The sequence below is a fragment of the Neofelis nebulosa genome, chromosome 8 (genome assembly GCF_028018385.1).
Source record: "Neofelis nebulosa isolate mNeoNeb1 chromosome 8, mNeoNeb1.pri, whole genome shotgun sequence".
NCBI lineage: Eukaryota > Metazoa > Chordata > Mammalia > Carnivora > Felidae > Neofelis > Neofelis nebulosa.
The window spans coordinates 115,593,757-115,611,727 of record NC_080789.1 but is presented as its reverse complement, the minus strand read 5'-3'; the positions used below and the strand labels follow the sequence as shown (position 1 = coordinate 115,611,727).

Sequence of the window (17,971 nt, the reverse complement as noted above, 5' to 3'; positions counted from 1 at the left end):
CACCAAGAGTGCTCTGAAAGGTAGTGGGCCACCTCATCCTCTGGCCCAGCTGGCCTTTCCCAGGCAGGGGCCACAGTGGAGTTGGCTCATTATTTCAGTCCTGCTTTTGAAGTCAGAATGTGGCAGGTTTTCTGTTCTTCTGTTCTGCACTACCTCATATGCATGTTAGTACCTTGCTCACAGGAGACACCCCATAAATATCTCTTGAATGAGTGGATAATCTTTCATCAAATTAATAATAATAATAATAATTTTAAACACATCTATGACAGGGGTCTGTGCTTAAAAACAAACCCACAATTTCTACTGAGTAATGGATCCCCCTCTGTACATTATGCATATACTAGCTCACTTAATTGTTACAACACTCTGTGGGTTAGGAGCTACAAATTCAGACTTTTTGTTGTTGTATCTAGCAGTGATCACATAACATTATTTGTTGAGTTTATCACTATCCAAAATTATTTTATATACGTTCATGTTTATTATACTTCTCCCTATAAATGGAGATAGGGATTCCCCACCCCCCCCCACCCCCCCCGTCATCTTATGCATGGCTGTTTCCCTAGCATAGTGCCTGGCCCATAGAAGGTACTCAATAAATACTCACTAAAGAGAATTGTGATTTATATCAAGACTTTGGTACTAAGTAAGGTCTATGAGAAAGAGATAATCATTTAACCAGTGAAGCAACCTCATTCTGAAAAAGAGAATGTGGCCTGAGGTATAAGTAGTTGGTTGAGTTTAGGGAGGGGGTCGATGCATAGACTAATGAAAGTTTTTTTTTTTTTTTAACCCTTGATTTGTTTAGATAAAACTCTAATGAGGCAGAAAATGGGAAGATGGGAATCCCCTGAAGGTTTTGGAAATGATTATCAGAGACCTTTCTTTCCTAATGTTGTCTGTTTTGAAGGTAGGGAGTAAGATGAGTTGGGGATAACTGTAGGTTTCATTTTCCCCACTTTTTAATATTTTTAAGGGCAAGCATGAAAACTAAGCAGATCAGGATTCCTGGGTGGTTCAGTCTGTTAGACCTCTGACTCTTGATTTCAGCTCAGGTCATGATTTCATAGTTTGTGGGATCAGGTCCTGTGTTAGGGTCCATGCCAACAGCACAGAGCCTGCTTGGGATTCTCTCTCTTCCTCTGCTCCTCCCCCATGTAGTCATCTTCTCTAAATAAATAAATAAATAAATATTTAAAAAAATAAGCAGATTGGAAATTTAGAGGAAGTCTACGGAAGAGATAACAGAAAAAGTCCAGGTGGAGGATAAACTAAAAATCTCAAAAGCCAACACAGCTTTCCTGGCAGACAGATGGCAAACAAGAAGTTCAGAGGCTATCAGTGAAATCAAGTGAAGGAAACAGTGGGGAAAAATAAAAAAAAAAATGCACTGTTAAGAAAAGAAACACAGACGTAGTTCAGTTTGCTAGCATGAGAGCTGACTATTTTAAGGAAATGAGAAGTTTGGAGGGTGGGGCGAAGGTAGTAAGTGGAGCAAATAAGGGAGCAGTAGGGGGATTTTTAGGTTAGAGATTTCATGGCAAAAAGTTATGGGACAATAAGATAAGTTTGGCATGGTGGTTAAAGATATAAGTCATCCCAGAGACTAAAGAGACTTTACAAAAAGATGCTAATGTGTTAGGGATCAGAGGACACCTGTCATTCTAAAGATCTTACAAACAAACCAGAATTCATTCATTCTTTCATTTATTGAACATAAGCCAGCTACTGGGGCTACAAAGATGGATGAATTGGGCCAAACACAATCTCTCTCTTGGAGTATGCAAATCAATAAATTAGATGATCTCACTGGTGAATATGTATGTTCAAGTAAGTGTTCTGGGCAAAGGAGTTCACATGGAAGCATGAATAACAAAAGAGCCAGGTCTGCATTGGCTGAGGAGGATTGGAGGTATAAGCAGGCTTTCCAGGGCGTGGCATTAGAACTGGGATCTTGAAAGGGAGAGGAAGGAAGTTGGGTGGAAGAATCCTTCTAGATAGAGGGAACAGCATATGCAAAGCCCTATGGAGGAAGGTTCATGGCACCTTCAGGAAATAGAAGGAAAACCAGCATGGCTAGAAAACAAAGAGTCAGGAGGTTGGGATGAAGTAAGGCAGGAGAAGTAGACAAAGCCACATAAGGCAGCCCAGGAAGTCATGGTCATCGTCTAGGGATTTATCTCAAGAGCAGTAGGACATCATATGGAACTACAATTTCTTCCTTGTGGGAAGGATGAGATGCACGGAGTGACTGGGCTTTTCAGATAACCAAAATTCACTCATTTGTGTGCCAAAAATGCCTATATTTTTACCACCTTCTACGGACAAAGGTCTGGATGAGGTTTGCTCATTTTCTATCCTTCCTGAGGCTTACATCCCTGAATTCTTAACATTTTTCTCAATGGAGCAATGCATCAAATATTGTACTTCTGAGGTATAAAGACTGCTTGTCCTATGATCAGTAATCCTAGACTATTTGTCTCTTTGAGTCCTGGTCTGTTTTCAACCTTTTTCATTTACAGTTGCTGCCATTGTGTCTGCCTCTCTATATAATTGAACGCTCCAGTCTGTTGTGGAATGAAAAATCAGAGAACCAAATCAAGAGGCTTCAGATGAGCTTGAGTACATGGGCTTTGTGGCTCCCTTGGTACCTTTTAGGTTTCCTCCTACGCGCTTTGATGCTCTAAGTGGCAAAGTGACTGGAGTGGGTTTCAGCTGGTACCTTAGAGCTGTGTTGTACAATACGGTAGCCTCTAGCCACATGCGGCTGTCTAAACTTCATCAGTTAACATTGAGTAAAGTTAAAAATTCAGTCCTTAGTCTCATTAACCACATTTCAAGTGCTCAGTGACCACATGTGGCCAGTGGCCACCCTAAGAGACAGCACAAATCTGAACAAGTGTATTATCACGGGAAGTTGAATTGGACAGTACTGTCTTAAGATGTTGGTGGAGACCATGAACTGAATAATCTATAGTCTTGTCATTCATATTTTTAAACATCTATCTGACAGTGACTCTAGGCATGTACCAAATGCAGAACCGGATGTGGCCTTTCTTGTTCCTCCAAGCTTACAAAAATACATCCCGTAAATTGTTCCTTTCAGAATTGTTATAATTACTGTAATGCTATTGAAGAAATGCTTAAAGATCTGCTATTTCCAGCAGAGAAATGGACTCCAAGCTCATTAAAATTCTACAGTTTCTCCCTGGAAAATCTGAGCTCTTGCTTGATTCACCTTCCCACAGTGTCTCCAAATAGATACACGTTACATATATGCCATGCAGCCTTAATTATCTGTTGGAGAAATTCGATGGCACCGCCCGAGCCTCCATCAGTTACACCTCAACTTCAGGAAACCAGGTATGTTCAGGAACCTGAGACCTTGGCACAAGCAGATGCTCATTAAAAAAAAAAAAAAAATCAGCTTGTTGAACTGATGAGCTAGTTATCCTATGTTCTGAGCTCAGAATAGCAAATGAAGAAGAAGTAGATCGAAGATAGTCTGGCTGAATGTTATATAAAAGTCATGTCAAGGTGTGATGAATAATGCATTAGAGATTCCTTGATTTTCATTATGTGCTAGCTTGAGAATGTGGCCTGTGTCTAGATGCACAGATCATAACGCAGTCATAATGGCATGGATACAGGATCACTAATCCCTGGGATGATGCTGTAAGACAGGTAGCATTCTCATTTTATAGATGAGTAAATTGAGGCTCAGGGAGATGAGGTTAGGGGCACAGCGGGAGTCCAGCTCAAAGCTGTGGTGACTGTAGGCCCCCAGGGCTGGCTCTCAGATGCTTGTTCCTCTGTCTCCTGGGACAGGACAAGGCAGGGAGGCAGCAAGGCAGAGTGACTGGGAGAGCAGGACTTTATGGTCCAGGCTGCTCAAATTTTTCTGGAATCTTCTCCTCATTGTAGCTCCTCAGGTGACGGATGGTATGACTTGTGTGCACTGAACCTTGACTCTTACTGACGGTGGAAAAAAAAGTGAAACACGGCATGTTTTTTTTTTTTCTGTCGTCAGCTGACTCAACATGGCATGACTTTCAGAGAGAAGTTCCGCTTTATTTAAAAGCGACAAATAAGCAAACAGAAACAAACAAACCTGCAAAAAAAAAAAAAATTCTCCAGGATGAATGGGAACAGCCTACCTCCTGCTAATTTGGTCATTTGTTATTACTGCTGCTTCTGAGAGAAAGTACTGTCCGTGGCAAAGCTAGGGTTTTTGGATTCTGCAAGGCCTCTTCCCTAGAGAAACTTAACAGCTAACCTGAGTGACTCATGCATGTTTTTTCTCAGCACCTGTCTTGTGTTCGGCACTCATGATCCAAGGGTCAGTGAGATGCAGTCCTTACCCGAGAGGAGTCCGTGGTCTGGCCTGGGAGAACCACATATCGGCAAATAATTAAAACACAGCAGGATAAATGTTATGATATCAGGACATAGGAAGCGTGAATGACTTGAGTACTAAATGCATACGTTCAACCCCAAATCTCAAGTTAGGTCAGGGTGAATGAGGATGCCAGCTTAGAAAGGGGACAGCTAAGAGCAGGCTGTGGTTAGCACTGGGGGAATACAGGCACGATGTCTGGGACATAGCACCCATTGCTGAGGTCACAGGGCCACTGGGAAAGCTGGCCCAGGACTTAATTTAGAATAATAGTCTTATAAATCACCGTTCACTCAGAGAGAGACTCAGTTTTAATAATTGGCTGGTAAATATCAGCGATACCGAACTAGAAGTGAAGAAATGGGCCTGGTGACAAAAATAACTCAAAGAGATGAGAGTCATGGACTCACCCATCAGGGCAAAATTGGGAACTGCAAGTTCATTGGGGGCACGGACCATGGAAGGACCTAGAATCCCAGGGCACAAAGAGCGGACATACGGTTTGTCCCGAGGCCACAGGGAATACTAGGGAGAAGGATGAAATGATCAGAGGGACTCAGAATCACACCATAGTTTACAGTGCACCAGCCTGAACCCATCCTGGACTGAAGTCTAAATCACTGGGTCCAACATCCTACTCAGACAATTTGAATGGAACTCATCTCTGGTGAAAGCTAGATGTTCTCCTTGGCACTTCCGAATGGGGGACTTTGTAGGCTCGTTTTAGAGAGAGTGTGGGAGGAGGAAAAGATGGGAAACTACCCCACACCTCAGGGAGTTCAGGGAGAGAGAAATTCGGGCCGAAGATTGGATAATGAAAATGACGGAGACGGGCAGGCTAAATCTGTGAGATGTGTGGGCAAGAAGAAAATAAGGTAGGAGTGGGTGGCTGGCCTTTACAAAGGCAAGAATGGAGCTTTAGTTTAGAGCAGTGAGAAAACCAGTTTCTTTCCATAAGACCACCACCTGTCTCCCCCAAGACTGCGTGGGGCAGAGTGTAGGAGGCGGTAGAACTCCTTTGCTTTCAACAAGAAGGCAGGCATTCTGTACAGCCCCCTGAGCAGCGACAGCAACTCCACAGCACCTGGTGGTCTGACTCACTCCTTTCTTTGCACCTCCCATCATTCACAGCCCTCCCATCCTGCACCAGTGCACATGTCATGAATGTTCACCTGGGCTTCAATACCAGTGATGACAAAGCAGGAAGGCAAGTTCCTGCTGACTTCCGAGAGTGACCCTAAAAGAAGCATCACTTACCTTTCTTCTATATGGCAGTGCCTTCTTATGCTCACTGAGTCCCTGGGGGCCTACCAAGGTTCTAGGCAAGATTACACCGAGTCCTAGGAAGTCCCCTCTAAAACAAGATGCCCAAGCTCTCACATGAAGGCCTAATTATTGCCAACAATAGCCAATAACCCAATAGTCTTTAAAAAAATGTTTAATGTTTATTTATTTTTGAGAGAGAGAGCCCAAGCAGGGGAGGGGCAGAGAGAGGGGGAGACATGGAATCTGAAGCAGACTCCAGGCTCTGAGCTGTCAGCACAGAGCCCAATGTGGGGCTCGAACTCACAAACTGGGAGATCATAACCTGACCCAAAGTCGGATGCTCAACTGACTAAGCCACCCAGGGGCCCTGCCGATATCCCAATATTCTACACAACCAACCAGTTTAGAGTTTACTTTGGAGATGCTTATTAAGGAAACTTGACCTCCCCGGACGTCTGGGTGGCTCAGTCGCTTAAGTGTACGACTCAATTTTGACTCAGGTCATGATCTCACAGTTCATGAGATCAAGCCCCACATAGGGCTCTGCACTGACAGCATGAGACTGCTTGGGATTCTCTCTCTCTCCCTCTCTCTCTGCCCCACCCCCACTCATGCACACATATTCTTTCTCAAAAATAAATGAATAAACATTGAAAACAAAAAGAAACTTGACCTCCAAGTAGTTGCTGAATCTCAAAGCCACATTCTGTCTCTGGGGCTCCTTTGGCTTTGGTGCTGCCACTAGACTTAAGGCCTGAGTGTCAGAGGACTGTCCTGATAATACAAGAGGGCTACATACAAGAGGCTGGAGTTCAGGAGGTATTTGCAGGAACTCAAGGGTGCAAGGCATTCAGCCATCCCACATGCAGACGCTCAGCACCCCACCCACCCTCTTTCTCCGTTTGTCCCACAGTCCTGAGGGGGCCAGCTGCAGGCCTTCCGTTTGTCTCACACCTGTCCACAGGCAGCTTATATGCACCAACGATTTTACTGAGTTGCCAATTCTAAATAATCCAAACTGACACGGGTGCCCAGATGTGAAAAACAACGGGCTTGTAAGCAGCCCTAATATATGGACACCAAAAAGTCATTCTAGAATGAGCATGCCATTGGGACCCACATGGACAGAGTAGGAGACCATCTGTGGATTTGGGTAACATTTAAATCACGGCCAGTGAGCGTGACACCTTAGTTGTGGCTGAAGGCAGATTCCTTTTATTACTTGGTCTCAGGATGTAGATCAGAGCACGGGCCTTTCACATCTCAAAATTGGAAAGTACAGTAGACTTAACATCCGGGACCTTGGCATATGTGCACATACGAATTTGAATTCCTTCCGTAGTATATCCTTTCCATTATTTTCTAATGTATCAAAGCCATCTATTTTCTGGCAAAAACTCACGGCTCACTTGGAGCTTTTTGCACTTTTCACTTTCAAAATCAGAATACTTCGTTGGCTTTCTTTACAGAACTTTTCCTCAGCAGAACACTTTCAATGGCGCCTCACGAGAGTTACTGAGCAGAAAAATGGCGAAACCTGAGTTGAAACGCAGATGCCAAGCAGTGAGCCAAGCTGGTCGCCAGCTAAGCGGCTGGCCCTCACCCCAGACAACTGCTCTTGGGCCATTCTAGTCCGTGCCTCAGCAGAAGAACAAATTATTACATGTCACAGGATTTTGGGGTTGTTCACAGAGAGTCCAAACCAGGAACAGTTGATCTGCAAATGCCCATCATCCAACGTGCTGGCGCTGGCACTATTATTGATCCTGCCTTCAGGAAGGAAAGGCTTCTTTTTGAAGCCTCAGGAGCCACTCACTATGGGGGCTGTGTGACCTACGGCACTGGGCTTTGTGCTCAGAGGGGAGACTTTTGCTCAGGATGTTGGCCATGGGTTCAGGTGTCCATGAGGAGAGCCCTCGGGTGTTTCTTCCCTCCAGTGGGGCTGCTGGCTCCTGTTTGCAGGGCCTGGGGATTGAGTGGGGGAGGAAAGGGTGGTTGTGATGGTTTTGATGACTATGGAGGCTCCCAGCTGCTCTGTTCTGCCTGCCACCATAAGCCAGGAGCTGTGGTTAGGCGCTGCTGTGCAAACATGTGTCTTTGGCCCTTCCTGCCGCCATGGCCCTACTTGGATCTCCACGTACAACCGCCCATTCCCCGACCCCCTGCCCGGCCCCTGTCTCCACGCTCCACTCTTCTTTCTCCTTCCAGAGGATCCCTCTGTGTTGTAGAAAACGTACTCTGTGATTTTAGACCTAAAGTAGGTTGAGCAGAACTTACTAGAGTTTCGAATATGGTTATTGCCATCATGAGGACATTCAAATAGCTTTACATGCATTTCCACCTTCTTAACTCCTACACTCATCTGAGAAAATTTGACGTCAGTTCCCATGTGTCAGCCCCCCCCCCCCTCCTTTTGACAGGAACTTCCTTTAAAGATAAATTTAAACAGAAATTCCATTATGCCATTAGAATCTCATCCAGAATCGCATCTATTTTTGAACCGTTTTTTCTTAGCGCTGTTTAGTGATCTTTTAATTATGCCAAACAACTGTCAGAACTCAGATTGCAGAGCTGCTCTCAAATGTACCAGTCATCTTTAAGTCACCATATTGTTACTCCTCCAGAGCTTGAATGCTTTTGTTTAGCCATGAAAACGAAGACAAGCCTCTGCACCTGTGGTCCCAAAAGAAGATTCATGAGTGTGGCCCCGCCCAGCTGGGAGGGCCCAGGCCAGTGCTCCATGTTCTCTAGGGGCTGGGTCTGTGCCAGGCTGCCATTTCTAATCTTGCCTGGGGCCTGGCTCTAATTCCCTCTCGCGCCCCCTATCTTATTTATCAATAGCATGTGAATTAGAGCAGAAGCTAACAGACAATGAGCTAATCATGGCCCACCCTTCTGCCTAGTGAGGACAGCTGTGTCCCAGAGGCCCGGATGAGCCACATTCCCTACAGTGACTTGATTTTCAGTTTCTGGAGTCCTGCTTCTCATGATCTGGTAGGACCTTTGGTCGAATATGGAAAGGGATTTAGGAGTTGACAAACATAAGATCTCGAATGTTCACATTTTTCTTCTTTTAACTCTCTCTTCTATCCACATCCCTCTGTGATTTCCTTTCACTTGTGCAAAGATTTCTTCTAAAACATTCCTCAAGCAATCAGCAAGTAAGCAGGTGGTGTCCCGGATGAGTTTTGCACTTTGATTTATTCTTGGGGTATTTTTAGTGTCATTGGCTTTGGAATCCAGGGAATATACAGAACACCATTCATCACGCTCCTGGACCAGCAGCTTTTTGGCTGATAACCCCTAAATTAAAGATGATAATACTTAACTAAATAAGTACCCATTAGGTTGAGAAGGAAAACGTCAGCATATTCTCTAGTCATTAGTAAAAGTTAACCACGTTACAAATCACCGATGTTGACTACTGGGACCCGGACATTCTTTTATCCATTTTCATAAATATAATTGGGAACAAAACAAGCCAGCCATTTTGAATTTATATCGAAACAATTGTGTTTCCATATATCATGAATAACTTTTACAGAGCAGAGTTGATGTGTGTGTGTGTGTGTGTGTGTGTGTACTTTAAAAGCCCCCAAATACAGAAAAGTCTTTCTATTTGCTAGGCAGCCGGCATCTGCTGTTCTAGTCCCACAGATTAACTCACCCACAGTGACTTTTCACTCTTTCGGATAAATCAGACAGCATCACTGGCTACAAAAATGGTGGTGGCCAGCCTGTGTGCTACGAAACAATTATCCAGCGAACTCTAGATATTTTTATGTGTTTCAGAAGGGACTTCCAAAAAGGTCTTCCAACATTTCGTCCCTAGACAGCCATTAGCAGCAGCTAAGAAAATATGGAAGGAGCATCCACATTTCACACCCCTCATCCCTGATGTTCCGCTGAGATTCGACAGATGGAAGCACAGCAGTAGCTTTGCGAGTAGCTGCCAAATAGGGCAGCCAGACGAAGCAGGGCAAGAAGAGGTGCTGTTCAAGGTGCTGAGAGACGGATGCTCCTCCTGCCTCCTCTCAGGTAGCCGTCCACGGACACCGTGGCAGCTCCCTTCCGCTCACCAGTTAGAGGCCGCCGGAGGCAGAGGCCCAGCCTCACCACCAATGGAAGGAAGCCGCTCAGCCCTTCATTTCACAGATGGGGAAATCATGATGCAGAGAACGGAAAGCGACTTATCAAGGACACGAGACGTTTTAGGAAAGCTCCAGCCTCTTGACTCTCATCCCAGTGGTCAGTCTACCACATGCCAGGGTGCTGTTTCCATCACAGAAGCTAAAAAGGGGTTTAAGAACCAGATCCCTTTTGTCATCAATGGTTTCTAAAATTTGTCCTGAAGACGGGGAAAGACCCTTCTTGATTTGGGTTAATGAGTGTTATTTTTTAAACATCACCTCCCTCCTTGGGATAGAGATCAAGGCCTGGGAACCAAATGAACTTCATCTAATTCCTGCTTTTGAATCACTGGGTTTTTGAACTTTATTTTATTTATTTATTTTTTAAAAAGAAAGAAACTGAAATTGAATCTGGGCCTTTCTTTATCTTGCTATCTTCCAAACTATTTTTTTAATATGAAATTTATTGTCAAATTGGTTTCCATACAACACCCAGTGCTCATCGCAACAGGTGCCCTCCTCAAAGCCCATCACCCACTTTCCCCTCCCTCCCACCCCCCCATCAACCCTCAGTTTATTCTCAGTTTTTAAGAGTCTCTTATGGTTTGCCATAGCTTTTTTCCCCCTTTCCCCTCCAAACTATTTGATTTAAAACCTGAACACTGAGCTGGCAGATCTCTCCATTTGCTCTAAGTAAACAAACGAACCATGAGGCCTGCAGTGAGGATCCCTCCAGCTTTGGCTGAGACCAACAGACTGAGAACAGCGTTGTGTTCTGGCACTCCTAAGGGTGACGATTTTATCCTGAACTTCCCGTGGGGAGAAATACTGCCATTTTCTATTTTAATACTAATGATCTCTCTTTGGGTATTTGAAGCTGTTTCACACTGCCTGTTTATAAAGACTCAGACGCCTTTGCTCTTTTCCACCAGATCCACTCTCTATCTTCATTAGTTTTAAGCAAAACTTTACTAATGGTCAGTGAGGTGCCAGGTACCATGAAAGAAGAAAAAACTCCCCTGACTATTCCTCTCCCACATTCAGAAACAGTTGAATCAGGCGGTTGTGTTACAGATCAAATGATGTTGGAGAATGTGGTTTCAGTCTACTAACCAAGTGGGTTTAATACCGTGCCCCTAAATTAGACCTGCTTTCAACTTCGGACAGTGTTGCTGCTGAACAACCACGGCCCCCGCCTTGAGGACTGACTGTGTGTATGATGACTGGGAGGTTTGGGGGAGGAAGAAAGAAGGTGCTGAGCTGTGTTCAGTTCCTCCCAGACTTGACAGTGAGATGCCACCTTGCCTCGTGCCTGGGGTATGGTGTGTGTGGGAGTGGAGAGCCTGGAGTATGACTCTGTGTCACCAGTGGGGAATATGGCTTCCTCCATCCTACAGGTGACCCTAAATCAGAAGGGCTAGGCTTCCTGCCCAAGTCTCCAGACCCCAAGTCTGAGATTGGGTCCTCTATACCTACCCTCCTCTTCTGACAGATAACAGCAAGAGTTCTTTAGCAAGACATAAAAATCTACCAAAACTAAGAAGTTTGCTCTGTTTTTTTAAAAAGGAGAGAAATATAGCAATATACCTTTTAGAAAGTTATTTCTGACTTCTTGGGTCGATTGAATTTCTTTTTTGTTAAGAAGTATATGAACATTTCTATTTATTTTTTATTTTAATTTTTTTTTTTTAAATTTTTTTTCAACGTTTTTAATTTATTTTTGGGACAGAGAGAGACAGAGCATGAACGGGGGAGGGGCAGTGAGAGAAGGAGACACAGAATCGGGAAAACAGGCTCCAGGCTCCGAGCCATCAGCCCAGAGCCATCAGCCCAGAGCCTGACGTGGGGCTCAAACTCACGGACCGCGAGATCGTGACCTGGCTGAAGTCGGACGCTTAACCGACTGCGCCACCCAGGCGCCCCTATTTTTTATTTTAATTTTTAAAAAATGTTTTGCTTATTTTTGAGAGAGTACAAGCAGGGGAGGGGCAGAGAAAGAGGGAGACACAGGATCTGAAGCAGGCTCCGGGCTCTGAGCCATCAGCACAGAGCCCGACATGGGGCTTGAACTCGTGAACGGCAAGATCATGACCTGAGCTGAAGTCAGACGTTTAACCAACTGAGCCACCCAGGTGCCCTGAACATTTTTACTTCTTTAATGTTTATTGATTTTTGAGAGAGATGGTGGGGGTGCTAGGGACAGAGAGAGGGGGTGACAGTGAATCCCAAGCAGGCTCCACATTTCAGCACAGAGCCCGATGTGGGACTCAATCTCACAAACTGTAAGATCATGACCTGAGCTGAAACCAAGAATCAGATGCTTAACTGACTGAGCCACCCCGGTGCCCTTATATGAACCTTTTTTAGATCATATGCCTCAAATTGGAAGCAATTCAGGTCTACTGAATTCCCCCATCTCTTCCTCCAACATATGAGCTATGGGAAGGATCATGGTTAAAAAGCAAGGATGTCTTTTGTCAACTGGAAAACAAAAACAAAAACAAAACACTGAACAGCTTTTTCAATAGTGGGACTGGATTTACACCCAGGCTAGACAGTAATTGAGGACCTAATTTGTGATGTGACTCTCAGATGACAAAAGTCACTGTTGAAAATCCAAAGCTAAGATAACTAAACTTCCCAACTTGGGCTACTGATGTCATCCGGCAGGCAAACCAAGACAAGAGACCTCTTGATTGACTTGTCTAACGCAGCTCATTTTGAACTCAGTAGCAGACTCTATTTTCTGCCCTGTCAGTAAAACACACCCTTTGGGTTAATGCCCTGCACAGCTGACACACAATTTGTACGGATTTGTCTGCCAAAGGACAACTCAGTCCTTTGTGGAGGGGACAAGTTCAATGTCCAAAAAGCGGCAGACAATAAGTAGACATTTCTCATTGTTTTTCTGGGCAGCGCATCTTTTGTGCACTTTATACGTGTTCATTCTTCCTTGAGGAAAAATCCTTTAAAAAAATTTAAATGTACTGGTTTATTTTTCTGGTGGCAGTTTGATGCTAAAAAAAAATTCTGAATTTTACATTTTCCAAAAGGGTTGGTAGAGATACAGAGTTTTATATATTTTGTCCATAAAATCCCATCCAATGCTCCATGTAGTTTCAATTTTTAACCTTTCGAAGGAGTTCATCTAAACAAATAAGCTGTATAGAGGGAGAGCTATATTGGTGATAGAATTTGAGTAAACAAAGCTCTCTCCACTGCTATGGATTTCTACTGCACAGGTGAGCAGGGGAGGCAGTTAGGAGCCCACAGATCAGGCAACATCACCCTAACTCCATGGACACTCTTAGATACAATAGGTTAACTGAGTTATCAGTGATGCTAGAGATTAGGGCTCTTGGCCTAGTTACAGTGATTGCAGGGCATCTTCGAGGTCAACCCATCATTTCCCACTCACACACACAGTTTCCATCATCCGCCCTTGGTTCTCTTCTCTTTGGCTCGTAATGTGTATTATCCCTCACTTGGAAGCCCTTTCTTCTTCCCATCCGGTGAGGGCATTTCATTCCCTTCAAGTAGCCTTTTGTGATTACAAGGCTCTCACTGACCTCCATCTTTGCAGGGTTTCTGCAAAACCTGTGTCCCATATGTCTTCTCTCTAACTTGATGGTAAATTTGTTGAAATCAAAGACTTTTATTCCTTACAGAATTTTTGAACTAGAAAGAATCTCTTATGGTAAAGAAAAATGGACCTATGTAGTAATATGACTACACTTCACTGAAGTGTAAAGACCCATACGAAGTCACTTGAAAATAGTGGCAGATCGGGCAGATGGTCCACCCGGAACTGGGCCACAATGTGCTCATTTTATAGTGGATCATTTTATTTAAGCCTTGCCTGACTTCACAGTTTGAAGGACTGACTTTAACACCAAGTGTCTAGGTCATACCAAAAGACACCTCTTGAAATAGTGAAAATGTAAAAGCTGAACTTGAGTTCATAAACAAACTAGAAGATTAATGAACAAAAAAAGTTTCTATAACTGGAAGAAAAGTCACCAGTGAGCATCAGAGTACTTATTTCTGTATTTCTAATACTGTATTAGTACCTAATACTGTATTTCCAGTATCAGGATTGGAATGTACTGCTAGGTCAAGTATGAGGACTTTTACTTTGTTTTTGTGGGGGAAGATACAAGGGCAAATCAATCTGAAGACCATGTGAGGGCAGAAAGCACAATGAATAGTTTCCAGATTGTAAATAATTTTATATGAAGCTAATTGGATTTACTCTCTTACCTCATGAATAATAAACATTTTCAGACTCTTTACAAGTGTTTTAGCCAATTGCATGTTTTCCTTCTTATGGTCTATGTGCCTGGTTTCTGTTCTGATTCAGTACTGACTTATGTTCAGGCTGAAAGACAGAAGTTTCATTTGGTTCCCATGTAAAATTATGGATTGAGTCATTTAAACACAGATTGGATGGCTTGGCAAATAGACATTTGAGCTTTAGTTATTAAATTAAAAAAAATTTTAATGTTTATTTTTGAGAAAGAGAGAGAGAGAGAGAGAGTGAGAGAGAGAGAGAGAGAGATTGCGAGTGGGGGAGGGGCAGAGAAAGAGGGAGACACAGAATCTGAAACAGGCTCCAGGCTCTGAGCTGTCAGCACAGAGCATGACAGGGGCTCAAACTCATGAATTGAGATCATGACCTGAGCGGAAGTCGGATGCTTAACCAACTGAGCCACCCAGGGACCCCTAGATTTAACTCTTAAATTAAAGCTCTCTTGGCTGTCTGTAGCCCTGTATTTTGTTTCTGTTGAGTAGAGCGAGATGCCCATAAATAAATACATTTGAAATCTTGACAGCTGTTTGTGGTCATGTAAAATGTTGTCTGAGAATCTTTTATCAAATCATTCAGTAGATCCACATACACAGACATCTGCAGAAAATCTAATATGAGGGACTATTTATAGAAATGATCCTTTCGAAAATGCTTGCTCAGCATTGGGTGGAGGTGGTGGGAAGGCAACAGAGAGAATGCTTGGTTTCCAGCTGGTCTACCTCTAAACCATTATCGGACCCTAGACAAGTAATTTGCTTCATCTGTAATCACTTCTGAAGGTTTCTCCAATTTTAGAAAACTCTACTTTTGTAAAATAAGAGATTATTTTTTCCCCTCCTTCTTATGCTTACTATAAGAGAGAAAACACTTCTACAAATGGGGACAGGAAAACTACGCATTTCTGGAGACCCCTGGAAATGTGCACCTGGAATTGGTCTGGAATCAACTGCATCATCTTTTAAAACACATATTGAATTAAGTTTCAGACCATTTGATCAAAAGCCTTTTTTTTTTTTTTTTTTGCATTTTGTGACATTCCTTAAGAGCAAATTGTCATAGTCGTCCCATAGCAAAATTTTTACAAAAGAATCCGTATCCTAAGGGATTAGAGTAAGTGAGAGCTTTTCTTAGCAGTACCTGAGAACTGACTCTATTTTTTATCCTTCGGGAAGCTGCATTTGACAGCTAATGGATCTGTTTTGTTCTAAAACTACCATCTACTCATGGAACTTTTAAAGGTTTCTATCATCACCATTATGTGTGAGATGTATAAATCTATATATTCAGAATTTTCGTTTCTAAGAAAAAGGCAAAAACACAATTACACTTTGACTTCAAACGTGTAACATTTAAACAAATGTGGCCAGGTGGAAATTGTAGCAAATAAATTTGATACGTCCGCCAAATCCTCGCCATGCACACATATGATATCCCCGAAAACTAAAAGAACATTTTGTTGCAAGAGAATTGCAGGCAATGCTTGAGGTGATATTGCTAGATAGAGCTTGCGAACAAGGGTCTGCCGATTCCAGGAGCTGCTACACAGCGGCTGTGTGCCATCTTTTCAGGGGTGTGCTTCTGTGATACTGGTCTCTTTTCTAGTTAGAGGAACACTGGTACTACCATGGTACCTGCTGGCATTTGAATCCCAGGTTCTGATTCAACTCCATGCCTTAACCTACCCGACTTGTTTGTCTACCTTTTCTTCAACCCCGTGATCCAACTACCTCCCTGATAATGGCAATGCTAGTTCGAACTGGGTTTTTGTCATCTTAAACCAAAAAAAAAGATGCCTGACTGATGTATAAAATGTCAAAATAGGGGTGTCTGGTTCAGTCGGTTGAGCATCCGACTTTGGCTCGGGTCATGATCTCGCTGCTGGTGAGTTCGATCCCTGCCTTCACCTGGGGAACTATGGGTGGTCAGCAGTAAGGAGGTTTGGGCCGCAGCGAGGATACATTCTATTGTTCTTCAGGGAAGTTGGATTACGAACAATGCGTGATACAACTTTAAAGCAGGATTGCACCGGTGAAAAGAGAATTTGTTTTCCTCTTTCCATAAGCCTACAGAGTCCTGTCTGGTGGGAGAGGAGCTTAGGGAAACAGCTGGGCAACAGGCGCCACAGACAAGAAGATATGGGCTGAGCCAGAGGAGAGAGTTAAAGGAAAGCCTCAGTGTGTGCAGGCCTGGGCATTGCTGCTGGAATTGGAATCGAAGGGGGCCCGCAGGGTGATGATGATGGGGAGCATTCCAGAAGAAGCCTTGGCCTGTAGAAAGGCAGAGAGGAGAGTGGGCCTAGCACAGTGGACTGAGGGTGGTCAGAGGTGGGGCCGTCCTACCCAGGAGAGAGGGTTGATAAACCAGGAAGCATCGGATTAGGAATTTAATGTAGGAAGCGGGTGATGTAGGATTTGAATTCGACAGAGGCTTTACCACAGGTTCACAAATGGGAGTAGGGTGATGATCGGCATTCGATTTATGTCAGATTGTTCTCCAGGCTTTATGTGGGAAATCTGAAGGAGTAGAAGAAGGTCAATGGCAAAGCCCCAGACAGCACATTGTTGACGAAAGGGACAGGTCCAAAGGACACAAAGTGGTGACTGTCTGTTAGGGAAGAAGAGGTGAGGAGGGAGGGGCTAAAGAGGATTCCAAGCTTCCAGCCCCAGGAACTGACTGGAGGGCACCATTTGAAGTGGGTGCCCTTTGAAGATGGGACCAGGGGAGGGGGAGAAGGGGAAACAACACTGGATCTTCAAGAAGACAGAAGTGATGCTTAGAAACTTGGTGGTTCTTCCAAGATGAGAATTCCAAAAAGAAAACAAGATTTTTTTTTTTTTTTCACTCAGTGACAATTAGATGGAACCACTGGACAGTAAGAGGATCACTTTGATCTGGACTCATTCCAAAGACATCTCAACTCCTCAACACAGGTAACTCATTAAGGGAACCCTCCTATAGATTTTATTTACTGCCAAGAGATTTGTATGGATATTATTTTTACTCTTGTTCATTCTTCAGGACAGGGATGTTTGAAAAATTAAACAAATGATGAATAATAATTAATGGGAATAATTGTGCAAGTAAGACCTGAGCTAAATTCTTTCTATAATATATTCTCATAATCTCAAGAAACCGTTCTAAGTTTTAGGCAGGGGAGACAAATGTGAAATCCTAGTGTTTGGTTTTCATAAGTGCAGAGTTAATTATGAGCATAGGTGTGATACTCCAGAAACCCTCCTGCCCACTGCCCTCAAGTATTTGAATGGGAGCAGCCATGTTGTATATCATTTGACCTAGCCCTCCAGCGACCAAATCCCTATCCCCATCACAGCCAATGGGAACCAGGTCAAGGAGCTGATACAAGGTCAGCCAAATCCATGGCCAGAAATCCAGAAGGTTTAGAAAAACAAAACAAAACAAAACAAAACAAAACAAAACAAAACAAAACCTCCACCCAGAGATGATGGTGATTAAGTAAACCAATCAGATTGTTTCTCTTGGTAATTTCCCTCTTTAGAAACTCAAAGAGCCCCACCTAGAACAGTAATATCTCCCTCACTCTAAAGTTCCTGTGTACCTTTCTGTTTTCTGCTGCCAGTGAGCCAGAAGCTCCTATACTTACTTGACCTACTAACGAAGTCAGATCCCTAGACCAGCATCACCAGCACCTTCACTGGTGTTGAATGGAGGAGCCTCACAACTAGAGCCCGGAGCCAGATTTGAGGAGCTCTTACCGCCCTCTCCACCACACCCAATACAGTTGCCGGCTTCAGGGGCATGTCAAAGAGATGACCAGGACAACTCACCACCCATTACCAAGGTGTATTTAAGAGCACTGGCCACACCCTTTCTCTCCTGGGTGTTCTC

At 43.7% G+C, this 17,971-nt stretch overlaps 1 protein-coding gene across 1 annotated transcript in view; it reads left to right on the top strand.

Moving 5' to 3' along the window:
• JCAD (junctional cadherin 5 associated) overlaps window positions 1–17,971 on the top strand; it is an 82,588-nt gene that overhangs the window by 8,147 nt on the left and 56,470 nt on the right. The window contains exon 2 of the mRNA XM_058681578.1: window positions 16,951–17,034. The gene's annotated coding sequence lies outside the window, so the exon portion shown is untranslated. The remainder of the gene's footprint in view (window positions 1–16,950; window positions 17,035–17,971) is intronic.